Consider the following 13,579-nt stretch of genomic DNA (forward strand, 5'->3'; position numbering starts at 1 on the left):
TGTGTGTGTGTGTGTGTGTGTGTGTGTGTGTGTGTGTGTGTGTGTGTGTGTACCCAGAACTACTATTATATTTTTTAATACTGTGGCTTGAAAACACAGTGGAATCTGATTAGCCCCCACTGCTTTTCCATTTGTACCGCAGACATGAGAACACATTTGGAAAGACAGTTGTGGGGACTAACGGGCGTGACGACACACTATAAACTGATCCCACTCATTCTTTCACCAGTATCTACTGAACTCTGAGTTCCAGGCATTGGGCCAGCACTAGGATTCTATAGTGAGCAGAATGCTGGCCAAGCCAGCCCTGGGCTTTACAACGTATAAAGAAGTGTGTTAATCCAAGAATCACACAAATCATGTCATCTTTAAGCTAAGTGTCACTGAAAAGGTGTCGTGGGACTGTGTTGGAGGTCAGGGAAGAATTAAACTGAGCTCTAAGGGAAGAATTAGCCTGTGTAAAGAAGGGAGCACATTCCGGGCCAGAGTCACTGTGTGTCCCAAGCCCACCACTGCCTATCTCAAGAGCAAGGATACACAGTGGCTTGGTCCTGTGTCCCAAGAACTGTTCATAGCAAACAACTCGGAGGTTCCGGTGTGTGGAGCCTTTCATTCCTGTAACTGAACAACTTAATGTCTATAACCAAACCCTTAGACCACACCAATAAAACCAAATGACATCCCAGAACAGGCCCATAGGTGATACTTGATAAACCTATATTCTTTAGCACTTAGTGAGTATGTGTTGGCTCAATGTTCTCCTCTGGGAGGAGTGAAGGTTTCCCTTAATCGGGCATTTATTGAGTTGTAAGAAGTGGAGGTGGGCCCTGGAATGTATAGTTGAAGAAAACCTACCCAAACCAAGAGCTTTAAGAATGGAAAAGAACTTCACAAAACGCTGGAAGAGTGGAACCGTGAGACAGTGGGAGCGTGAGATGGAATAGACCATTCCCCTCCCTTAAGAAATGGATGGGAATAAGTCAGTCATATGGATCAGAGGCTGAGAAGTTGGGTCTGGATGACAAAGAACCTAAGATTCCAAAGCTCTGTGACTCGAGAGTGCACGGAACTCCTGAAAGAAAGTGACAGTAAAGGAGACTTTTCTCTGCACTCCTGCTGTGTTGGACATTTCTACAAAGGTAATGCCACCACCCACCTCATCTTCCAGCCTTGAAATCTGGGAGTTACTCTAGACTCCTCTCTCCTCCCCACCTCTTACCAACTCCTGGATGTCCAATCTCCTAAATGTCTGTTTCCTGTCCCTTCCTACTTTCTAGAGACTTGAAGCTCTGGTTGTGCCCAAAGAACTGCCAGGTTCCTATCTGGGCCCACCCCACTCTCCTAAGTTCACTCATGAAGCTACTGGCCAGTGTGTTTCAGGCTCAAACAGAAACAGCACCAAGTAATTTTAACAAAGAAGGATCATCATAAAAAAAAAAAAATCAACAGCAATGGGCTTGAAGTGATGGAGGAATGGCTAAAAGGAGATAGGGGAGAACCAAAAGATGCAGGGATCACAAATCTGAGAACAGCCTTGAGCTAGACCACTTCAGAGAAAGACTAATACTGAGTGTGTTGTAGAGGCTAGTGACCACAGTTCCTCCGACCTCCAGGGAGGAACTGTGGAGATGCCACCCCACAGAATTGGCTCTCTAGGGTGTCAGAGAAACTATGAGATCATGACTCTCTGGCAGCACTCTGCTAAAGAGCTTCCCAAGAAGGTGCCAGCAAGAGTCAATCAGCTTCCCATCACTATAACCAAGTGCCAGAGGAAATTAACTTATAAGGAGACAAGACTTATTTTGGATCACAGTTCTAGTGGGTCTAATTCAAGATCAAGTGGCCCCATTAATTTTGCCCTCTAGCAATGGCAGCCCATCATAAAGTAAGGATGGAGAATCGTGGCAGATCAAGCCACTCATCTCCTGAGTCAGGAGGAAAAGAGAAAAGGAAGACCCTAAGATCACATGATCTCAAAAGTTCACGCTCCTCTCAGTAGCGCCCCCTGGGGACCAGATCTTTAACATACAAACTTTAAGAGTTTATTACTAAACCATAGCACAAACAAAAAAATGCCAGCTATGGGTACCACAGACATGCACTCGAGAGATGGCATAGAGCATGAGTCACATGCTAGAGACGCTGTGTTTTAGGGTCCAGAGCTGGGGACACCAGAGACACCCAAGTTGTTTCTGGAGTCCAGCAAGAACATATCTGAATCTTTAAGAAAAATGGTTGCCCCTTCCTGTAGGTCCCTCCAATGCTCTGTACAGGCAAAGCCCAACGTGATGGCAGCTGGCAGAAGGAAAACATTTAAAGGACCTACTTCCCTTTTGGCTGAGGCAGTGAAGGATGGCTTTAGAGTTGAGAGGCCATGATTTGATGGTCAGTGTATCAGCAGAATCTGCCTGTGTGACCCCGGCCCATAAATCACCCTTGCAGCTCTCTGTTGCCTCTGACATACAAAGCCTCAGAAGGGTTTTTACATTCAGACCTTGAGCTGAAACAGATCCAGCCTTAGATCCATCGGTCCCCTTTCATCCACGCTAGTACCATGATTACAGTTACTAAATTCACCAGCTTCTAAAACCTCCAAACTGTTTGTCTTTCCTGTTTCTTGTGAATTCTCTCTTCTCTCTCAATGGCAAACATGTTTACTGAACAATTGCCCTCTACTCGGGGACTCTTCTGCTTAATGGGAACAGAGTAATAAGCATTCCAGGCCTTCCTATATCTCAGTCCAAATATCATCACCAGTCTTTGGAAACTATCTTCTATCCCCATTCCTTTGTTCTATCTAATGCAGGCTCCTTGACATTTACCATACTCTTATTCTTTTTTTTCTTCTCTATATTACATCCTGACTGCATTTTCTTCTCCCTCCCCTCACCCAGTCTCTCCCTTCCATCTCTAGTCTCCCTCAGATCCACCCCCCTCTGCTGCCTCCTCCCAAAAAAGAGAAAGCCTCCAAGGGACATCAACTACACACAGTGTAACATGCTACAGTAATACCAGGTACATACTGTCACATCAAGGCTGGATGAAGCAACCCAGTAGGAGGAAAGGGACCCACAAGCAGGCAAAAGAGCCAGAGACACCCCCCACTTCCACCGTTAGGAGTGCCACGAGAAGACCAAGCTACTCAGTCAAAATGTCAGACCCCTACAGGCTCCCTGATCTCTGGGTGCTCCCATGAGACCCAGTCAATTGATCCAGTGGGCTGTGTTTGCACCGTGTCCCTGACCATGAGGGACTCCTTTCCATTCCTTCATGAATTCGGTGTGTATGATCTATTCATTTCTATATTCCAGTGTCTAGTCTAATTCCAAGAAAACACACAAAGTTGGATTAGGTTGATGGCTTTCCCAGGATCCAAAAGTTAAAGCTATGCCCAGTTCCATAATCCTGTTCTAGTGGCCAAGAGAGCTCCTTCACCAACGAGTGTATCTGCTATTTGAGCTGTTAGCTACACCTTGCTATGAAAGACAGTAGCTGTGTGTGTGCTATGTTAGAAAAGAGCAATATGATGTTTTAAATACGGAGAATACATGGTAAGGGGAGAGAAGCACAGTTCAGGTCTTGTCTTTTAGACTACTGTGCATTTGCCCAAGAACTTTTATTCCTGCACTTCAAGTCTGAATCAGGATTGCTACAATTATAGTAGAAGTAGGGAGAATACCTGAAGGGGGAGGATGGTGTAAAGTGTTTTTATGAAAACATGAAAAAACAAGTATTTGCTTTGTATACCTAGATAAAAATACTACCATCATATACTTAGAAATACTTACATCAGGGCTGGAGAGATGGATTGGTGGTTAAAAGCACCGACTGTCCTTCCAGAGGACCCGGGTTCAATTCCCAGAACCCTCATGGAAGCTCACAACTGTCTATAATCCCAGTTCCAACAAACTCACACAGAAAAATGTGCACATAGAATAAATAAATAAATACTTCTATTGTATACCTAGATAAAATTTTTTCATCATATTCTTAGAAAGGACAAGGCTAAGGTGACACCAGATCCCAAAATCGGGAAATCACATTAGACAGCTAAAGCACGTGACAGTCTGTGGACAAGCTATGTACATCTGACATTTAGGGGCCATGATGTAAACAGGGAGGAAATTTTTGAAATACAAGTGTGACTAAGCATGATAGATGGAAAGAAGTACCTGTCCAGCTGTTAAATAATGTGGAACTTATGGCTTCTAGAAAGGGGTACTAGCATGATGGGTATGAAAGTTTGGGAACTTGAGAAAATTAAAAAAAAAAAAAACTACTCAAAAAACCAAGGATGCAGTCAAGTGAGCCTGCTCTTAGCAATATTGCTGTTGGCATGCAAACACTGTATCTGCTTGAACATGGATTTTGCCCAAGATAAAAGATCCAAGCTTCAATAAAAGAAAGTTAGAGAAATAAACAATGCTAATATAAATAAGATAAATTGTGTAGAGTTTTAAAACCTTTTTTTTAGACAGGACCTCACTATGTAGCATGCATGGCCTAAGACTCCTATGCAATCTTCCTCTTTCTACTCCTGAGTGCTGGTATTACAGGCATGTTCCACCACACCAGGCTTTAATTTGTGGGGATCTGGGAAGTCACATAGAGTATCATTCTGATTAGAAAAGAAATGAAGAGTCACTGAAGGCTTTTGAGGGTTTCTAGGTGGTTAAGGATGTTGATCTGACAAACTAAGAAAATGCCTTAGTTTCCCGGCATTGGAAAACTCTTAATATTAGAACTTACCTACCCATTGGTTCTTGCAAGGACTAAGTGAGGTGAAGAATGTGAAATGGTTGCATCATGCCGACTGTGTTCTGAGTATGCCTTCATGGGTGGCAACTGTCAGAATGTGCTTAAAGAGACAATAGCAAAAAAAAAAAAATCTGGGCATAAAATTGGGACTTACTCTGACAAAAGACTTCTGTTCTACTCAAGGTGCTAAGAATGAGCTTTTTACGATACAGATGAGATTACCCAGAATATCTTAGTTATTTGTGAGAATGGGAAAAGATAGTTCTTTAAACTTGGGGCTGTCTTGGACACAAATCCTTGCCATTTTATTGCCTCCTTCAAGGAGAGATAAATACGGTACAGTGTGGACGGCAGTGAAATAGACCAAAGTCTCAACTCAGCACAATAGATCCTGTGACCCTTATGTGCACCCTTTAGCCTTTTTATACATCAGTCCTGAAGACACTGAACTTTATTAGAATTTAAGCCTCTTTGTTGTTCTTTGAAAAGATGCTTGCTTTTGTTTTCCTAGTTGGAAAAAGTTAAATAGGGCTGAAATGGGGACTGAAAGAACAAGATGAACCTAAAATGGTTAGGGTGTATGACAGCCGGACAATTGAGAGGGTAAGAGAAGTCTGGTAGGGAAGCTTTGGTGGGGAAAGAGAATGCCACCATAGCTAACTGATAGGTGAAGGATTTGCAATTATTTGAGAATCATTAGCATAAAGCTCAAGCTAGTCACAAAAGTGTCATCTTTCTCCCAGTTACTACATGGTAAACTCTAAAGTTCAAGCCTCAACTGAAAGCAAAATGTTAAAAAAAAAAACAACTGTTTAAATTATTTTGTGTGTATGTGCATGTGTGCAAGTATGTTGCATGTGTGTATGAATGTGTTGTGTGTGTATGTGTGTGTGTGTGCCAGTTCTCATACCATGGTTACATGTGAAGGTAGGTCAGAAGAAAACTTTGTAAAGTCACTTTTCTCCTTCTGTCTTTTTAAAGGTTCTGAGGATCAAGCTCAGGTTGAAGGCTTATAAATAAAGGCCCCTTACCTAAGAGTCTTGTCAGCCCCCATTGAAATTTGTTCTAAAAGCCATATAAAGATATCTGAGAGCTTAAGCTGTTTTCTTGCCTGGTGACATTTGCCAACTCAGGCTCTGGACTGAGCATTCTGCATAGTCCTTGTGGGGAGACTTTTCTCCAAGATAAAGACAACAGAATGTGTTTTAGATTTACAAGACTTTTTTTTTTTTTGGCTTGGTGTGCATCTGAGAGTGTGTGCGTGTATGTGTGCGCATGTGAAGCTGAAGGCCAGAAGAGGGCATCAGCTCCCCTGGAGCAAGAATTACAGGCAGTTGTGAGCTGCCCAATGAGGGTGCTACCAGAATTTGAATTGGAGTCCGAGAGCAGTGTGCACTCTTAAACACTGAGCCATCTTTACAGGTGCAGAGGAGCAAAAATGTGAGTCTTTTTCCACCTTGTCTGACAGAGAATTGGAGGTTGCTCAAAGTGTCTGACAAGCATAGTTGCAAGTCCCAACTCAGAATGTGATTACTTAATTCTTTTGATATTAAGATAGCTCATAACAAGTAGATCCATCCAGTCCCAACAGGTGGTCAGGATATGCAAATGTACTTCTGCTCCTTCTTTTGTAACCATGAGGTCACCTGGGGAGTGGCTGTCTTCAGGATGGTCTAGGGCAGCTTCACTGTCTAAACAACAGAATGCTAATGGTTTGATGTCTCAAAGTGTCAAAGCAATTAACTGTTTGAGTTGTCCTTTGTATTTCCTTTTCTGTTTGCTACCCTATGAATAACCAAGGAAGATGTAAGGTCTCCATTTGAACTAGGAGTGAAACACACCGGGTGAAGCCAGCACTTGGGAGATGAAGGCAGGAAGGCAAAAAGTTGGATTATTATGTAACAAAATTGCATCTCAAGAAAAAAAAGAATTAAAAAAGGAAAAATGCAGGGGAGAAAAAGTGATAATTTTTGTTTATTCTTTTAATTATGCCCATTTTTACTGGTTCAATTTTAAGCTATTATATAGCACATTATATACTATATATAAACATTTATAAATGTTTTTATATTTTAAAATCTTTCTATTAAATAAGCTCAATATTATATTACATAAAGCTTCTAGCTTCTATGCATAGTTTTATGTTACACATAGTTTTTTTTTTTTTTTTTTCGAGACAGGGTTTCTCCGTAGCTTTTGGTTCCTGTCCTGGAACTAGCTCTTGTAGACCAGGCTGGCCTCGAACTCACAGAGATCCGCCTGCCTCTGTCTCCCGAGTGCTGGGATTAAAGGCGTGCGCCACCACCGCCTGGCTTACACATAGTTTGTTTGTTTATTTATTTATTTATTTATTTATTTATTTATTTAAGATTTCTGTCTCTTCCCCGCCACCGCCTCCCATTTCCCTCCCCTTCCCCCAATCAAGTCCTCCTCCCATAGTTTTAATAGTTGTCTTAAAGTCACCTTGGCTTGTCAGCTTTATTTTGTTAATTTTTTTCATGATACATGTATTTCAAAACTTTTCCTTTCAAAGTATAAACTTTCAAAAAATCCTGAAGATTTTTCAATTGAATCATTTATTTTTAAAATATAATTATCCCTATACTGTTCAACATATTGTTTTTTCTTTTATATTCATATCATCTATTTTTTGAGTTTTGAAACTGATCAAATATTTTTAGTAATCTAATTTTTCTCATTTATTAGATTTTGAGCTGTGCTTTAGTTATTCCTCTACAGGTTGCCCTAAGGATTACAATATGCATCCTAAATTTATTAAGACTACCCTTAATTTGACTTCTTGAATAGTGAAATTAATTATGATAATTTAACTCAATATTCTTTTCTTACCCTTGTACTAATGTTATCTCTTATTTTATTTTTACATATATTTTTATCACTGTTGGCAGGTGACATCATCAATTTTTAGACCATCAATATTAAGCCATTGTTTTCCCATGTAATTATTCTGTATTTTCTTTTCCTTCTGGCCAATATTACTTTCTGGCATCATTTTTCTTCAACCTAAATGACTCTACTAAAGTCTGGATGTTGTGGACCAACTTTGACAAAAACACCTGGGATTTTTGAACTATTAGTAAAGAATATAAAGATGCATAGCCGGGCGGTGGTGGCGCACGCCTGTAATCCCAGCACTCGGGAGGCAGAGGCAGGCGGATCTCTGTGAGTTCGAGACCAGCCTGGTCTACAAGAGCTAGTTCCAGGACAGGCTCCAAAGCTACAGAGAAACCCTGTCTCGAAAAAACAAAAAAACAAAAAAACAAAAAAAAAAGATGCATAAAAAAAAAAAGAATAAGAGCAGAAACCATAGAAAGTATTGGGAGGGCATTCCTGTGAATATTGACATCACCTACATTTATTTTTCCATATGTTTTTATACCCAATAAAATGGGGTGGAGGGTGGGGGTGTCAACGATTTGATCTACATAACCAACCCTCTGGATGTATAGAACATTGCACTCCACAATTACAAACTGAACTTTCTTTTCAAGTACACATGGAATATCTACCAGAACAATCTGAAGGAGAAACACAGATGAGAGGGGATAGACCCTTAGAAAACTTCTTAAAAGGGATTGAAGAGACACGGAGCAGCATACACTAAAGTGCACACAGAAACTAAACATAGTTCGGACAAACAAGTTGGAGTAACCATTTCCGGTGGAATGAAGTGCTTCTTGGAGGAGCAATCCGTTATTTAAAAAGCAGTAGAGAATGATGGAAGAAAATATGTCCCCGGAAGAACCATTAAATTTAGAAACGAGGGGAGACTGCTCACCTTTATCCGTGAAATTAGTGGCAAGGCATTCATCAGATGGAAGATTTTCTAGAAGAAGCTAAGGAGTACGCTGCAGAGGGAGGGGAGTCAATCTGGGGGCAGCCTGCGTGGTCCGGCAGGGAAGAAAATGAGATCATTTGAGAAGTAATGAGATCAAAAAACAATTTTTTAAAAAGGAGTGCAGACTGTGACTTACTTAATGGAAGCTGTGCGGCGGAGGTGACACAGATGGCATTTTCCAGAGCCTGCAAAGGGATAAATGCCATAGTCTTGTTCCCTGGGCTTTGTGAAGGAGAAGAACTGGGTGTCTGAATGCTGGAGAAGGGGACAGGAGACCCGAAGGCACACTGAGGGTGGCAAAGGGGTGAGGGTCTAAGTTCACTCTGATGCAATGAGGGACAGTCACTGGGTGGGACACAGGCTAGCAGTGAACTAAGAAACTGATTAGTGGCCATGGGGAGCAGGTACTAAGCAGAAGCACTCAGTAAGTCAGCTACCTTAGTAGGTGTGATATAAAGTAGGGGTTCACTGAAATGGACGTTATTGTAAAACTTAGGTTTTATGGAGCAGGGTTTCAAGAACAACCTGGGTCATAGGTGACTGCCGATTATATGGAACCTAACTGTGCACAAACCTATGCCCTAGAGTGTTAGAGAATCAGCATGGCCCACTGGACATGGCAACTAAGCTCTTTCCACGTGTGTGTCTCTAGATGCCTCGCTCAACTTGCACAGCCTTAGAATCCCATGACCACCTCAAAATGTCTTTGGTTTTGGTCAAGCCAAGAACTTCTCTTTAAAAACTTGTGTCTTAGTGATGGTTTCTATTGCTGTGAAGAGACACCATCCATGCACTGAGATGCATTTTTACTAGTCTTTGGAGTGAGAACACTCCCACTGGTCTGCTAACCTCTGACCTCACTTCTCCTTGAAAGCTCTTAACTGTGTTAGTAACCGTTTTACAGGTGATGTTTATCACTCTAGTGATTAAAATTGTCTAACCATTTTGGAAGTCAGTAAACTAATATTGTGCTCTGAAGATCACTGATGTGTGTCATCTAATCTCCAGAAAAAGGAATGAGTCTAGCAAACTCCCCTGGGTAGGTAGCTTGGTAAGGACACAACAAAGGACGTCTTCATTGCTCGCAGTCACATACATACAGGTGGGAACCCTGGTGGCCTGGACTTTATTATTGATATCCTTTCCAAATGGAATTCATATCCACAGGTGAATGGGCAGACCAGGGTGCCTATGGGAACAACCTAAACCATTTACATACTTCTTGACCAATGAACAAACAGCACAAGAAAAGGCCTAACTTCTGTCACCCAACTTTCTGTCTGCTCAGACTGTGTATTTGATGACATCCAGAAAGTCTTTCTTATCTTGTTAGGTCTCTGCTTCAAATCTTGCATCTTGTGTAGTTCACTTTGGTACTTTTTTTTGGCAGGATAGTTGACATCCTCCAAACATGCCTCTTCGGGAGTCCTAACTAGTATATTAAACTAATACTGTTAGCTCTACAGATACATCATTCTTTTTTATTTTTCTCCACTCTATTCCCTTCCTCTCCCCTCCCCTTCTACCCTCTCCCATGGTCTCCATGATTCCAATTTATTCAGGAGATCTTGTCTTCTTCTACTTCTCATGTAGATTAGATCCATGTATGTCTCCCTTAGGGCCCTCTTTGCTGTCTATGTTCTCTGGGATTGTTAACTGTAGGCTGGTTTTTCTTTTCTTTATGTCTAAAGCTACTTATGAGTGAGTACATATGATATTTGTCTTTCTAAACCTGGGTTACCATGCTCAATATGATGTTTTCTAGATCCATCCATTTGCCTGCAAATTTCAAGATGTCATTATTTTTTTCTGCTGTGTAGTACTCCATTGGGTAAATGTACCACATTTTCCTTATCCATTCTTCAGTTGAGGGGCATTTAGGTTGTTTCCAGGTTCTGGCTATGATAAACAATGCTGCTATGAACATAGTTGAGCACATGTCCTTGTGGTACGATTGAGCATTCTTTGGGCATATTACTGAAAAGTAGTATTGCTGGGTCTTGAGAAAGGTTGTTTCCCAATTTTCTGAGAAATCACCATACTGATATCCAAAGCAGTTGTACTAGTTTTCACTTCCACCAGCAACTGAAGAGTGTTTCCTTTACCCCACAACCTCTCCAGCATAAGTTGTCATCAGTGTTCTTTTATCTTGGCCATTCTAACGTTCTGTATATAATTTGCATTTCTCTGATGGCTAAAGATGTTGAGCATTTCCTCAAGTGTCTCTCAGCCATTTTGGATTTCTCTGTTGAGAGCTCTCTGTTTAGGTCTGTATTCCATTTTTTTTATTGGATTATTTGTTCTTTTGATGACCAATTTCTTGAGTTCTTTGTATATTTTGGAGATCAGACCTCTGTCTGATGTGGGGTTGGTGACGATCTTTTCCCATTCTCTAGGCTGCTGTTTTTTCTTGTTGGCTGTGTCCTTTGCTTTACAGAAGCGTCTCAGTTTCAGGAGGTCCTATTTATTAATTGGTGCTCTCAGTGTCTGTGCTGCTGGGGTTATATTTAGGAAGTGGTCTCCTGTGCCAATGCAGACACATCATTCTATAAGGGAACCTCATGATTCAGTACACGCTGGGTATGTCACCACTGTGTTCTAATAGTGTGTCCCAGACTGTCCTCTTCCTATTCCTTTGCTCCTTTTGGTCCCATTTATGGTCAGACAGTGTGGTACAAGAGCGCACTATGGGAGACATTTGGGCTTTATTTCGTCATTATGTGAATAGTCCTTCATTATTTGACCCCAGGCTGACGGGAACTACAGTTGTCCAGTTGCCACGAATGCTTCTGCATTTTTCTAAAGCCCTGCTTTTCCTCGTGTGGTTTTGGAAACTTCTGAAAGGCCCTGACTTTGGAGGGGGAGGTATCTGTGTGGTCAGAGCTGTTTTGTGACAACACAGTCATTCTCTGCCTCCTCTGTCACTCTGAAAGTGCACAGCAGAGACTCCAAGCAGGACAGAACACCAATAGGATGTGAAACTATCTTCATTAAGCCAGGCATCCGCGCCTTTGAGGGAGAGAAGCAAACAGTGCCGCTCTCCCCAAGCATCCCCCACAAAAGTGTAGCTATTTTTCATAAAAATGTACTATTTACAGTAACATCTAAGAGATTTATTTCTGTTTTAAATATAATTAAAATATTCAATTTTGGTTTCTAAAATAGCAAACGCTGATAGACTTAAACCATTAACAAAAGCAGTTGGGAGGGAAAGGGGGCGATTAGAGGAGAGAGAACGGGAGTAGATTTGATCAAAACACATTACACACATGCATAAAATTCTTGAACAATTAAATGAAAAATATTACACCCACACAGTGAAATTTTTAAAAACAGAATTTTGATCTGCTGGGGGGTGGCTGGAAAGGTGGTTCAGTCGGCAAAGGCACTTGCTGCCACCAACCTGAGGACCCAATTTCAGTCCTTGGGACCTGCACAGTGGAAGAGGAGAACCGACTCCTGCAAGGTGGCCTCTGACCTCTACAGGTGCTCTATGGCACTTGTGCCCCCCCCCCCACAGTAAATAAATACCTAGCATTCACAAGGGACATTGTGTTGTTAAATTGTATCTTAAGGCCTTGGCATAATGTACCTGGCAGTTTTGTTCTTTTGCTGGCTTTCCCAAGCATTATTAGGCTTACAAAAATTGAACAGAGAAGAGAATACAAATTAAAAATAGTCCCGCTCTGTATATTCCTAAGTGAATTATATTTTAATTACTGAATGATTTGCTAGTCTTTTAAAAATGCTGAGCTAATTAATAAAATTTATAATACTTAGGAATATTCTTTTTTTTTTCTTTTCTGGAGCAGAAAATCCACCCAGAGCCTCACAGCTGCTAGGCAAGTGCCCTAATGCTGAACTAAAACCCCAAGCCAAAATTATTCTTTACAGCAGAAAACAGTGTGTGTGAGGTGTTCACGGAGGCTGTGGGTTTCCTATGAGGTGTTCACGGAGGCTGTGGGTTTTGTGTCAGGTGTTCACGGAGGCTGTGGGTTTCCTGTGAGGTGTTCACAGAGGCTGCGGTTTCGTGTGAGGTATTCATGGAGGCTGTAGATTTTTGACTGCAACAAATCAATTTTCAAAGAAAGTCAAGTTGAAACTTTTAAAAATTTGAGCATTTAAGTAAGGGGGAAATTTAGGAAATATTGAATATAATTATTAAAATGCTAATACTTCAATATAATTATTTATTTCAAGAGGTATACAATTAAAATATTTTAAAGTTTTTATTATGTTAAAGTTAGATTTTATTTATAGAATTGGTTGTATTAATTTTCATTTTTGTTTTTAGAAGGAAGCATTTGCAATTTCTATAAACAAAAAAGTCATTTTTTAAAAAATCCATTAAATGTTTGATTTGAGATTAAGATCAAAAACCAAAATGGCTCTGTAATCTCAGCTCCTGGGAAGCAGAAGGCTCTTGAGTGCACAACACTAGATTATTCAGTGAGATCTTGTCTCAAAACCCAAGGTCGGAGATGAAGCCAGTGGTGGAGCCCTATCTACCCTTTGCAAGACCCTGAGTTTGATTCCCCAGCACAAAAAGCCTAGAATAAGGGCATGATCTAGTCATAAATGAACAAATGTAAATTATTAGAGACAGATAATGATTTATGAAAGCATATATTTGTTACAAAGAACTAATGTGAAAATTTAAGAACAAACTTACAAAAATCTTTGAAACACAGATGCACAAAGATTGACACTGATAACAAATGCATCACAGTTAAGAGAAAAATCAGATTTACAGGGATGTTTTATTGTCATGTTTAATGGGGAAAGCCCTTTGTGTGTGCCTGGTGGCAGGTGTTATGCATAAAAGGTTAAGCACAAAAAAAAAAAAAAACAGGTACTGAAATCTGGAAGTTTACTGACTGCACCAAACAGCATCCAAATATAATTTCAACTACTGTCTACTTGTAAATGGCTGTAAAGTTTGCATCACTGTAGACTGTTTAC

The 13,579-nt window shown here is 40.7% G+C and overlaps 1 protein-coding gene across 1 annotated transcript in view; it reads left to right on the forward strand.

Moving 5' to 3' along the window:
• Positions 1–13,579, forward strand: part of Ropn1 (rhophilin associated tail protein 1) — a 31,972-nt gene that overhangs the window by 383 nt on the left and 18,010 nt on the right. The window lies entirely within an intron of this gene.

This window comes from Microtus ochrogaster, chromosome 2, assembly GCF_000317375.1.
Source record: "Microtus ochrogaster isolate Prairie Vole_2 chromosome 2, MicOch1.0, whole genome shotgun sequence".
In the NCBI taxonomy this organism is placed as follows: domain Eukaryota; kingdom Metazoa; phylum Chordata; class Mammalia; order Rodentia; family Cricetidae; genus Microtus; species Microtus ochrogaster.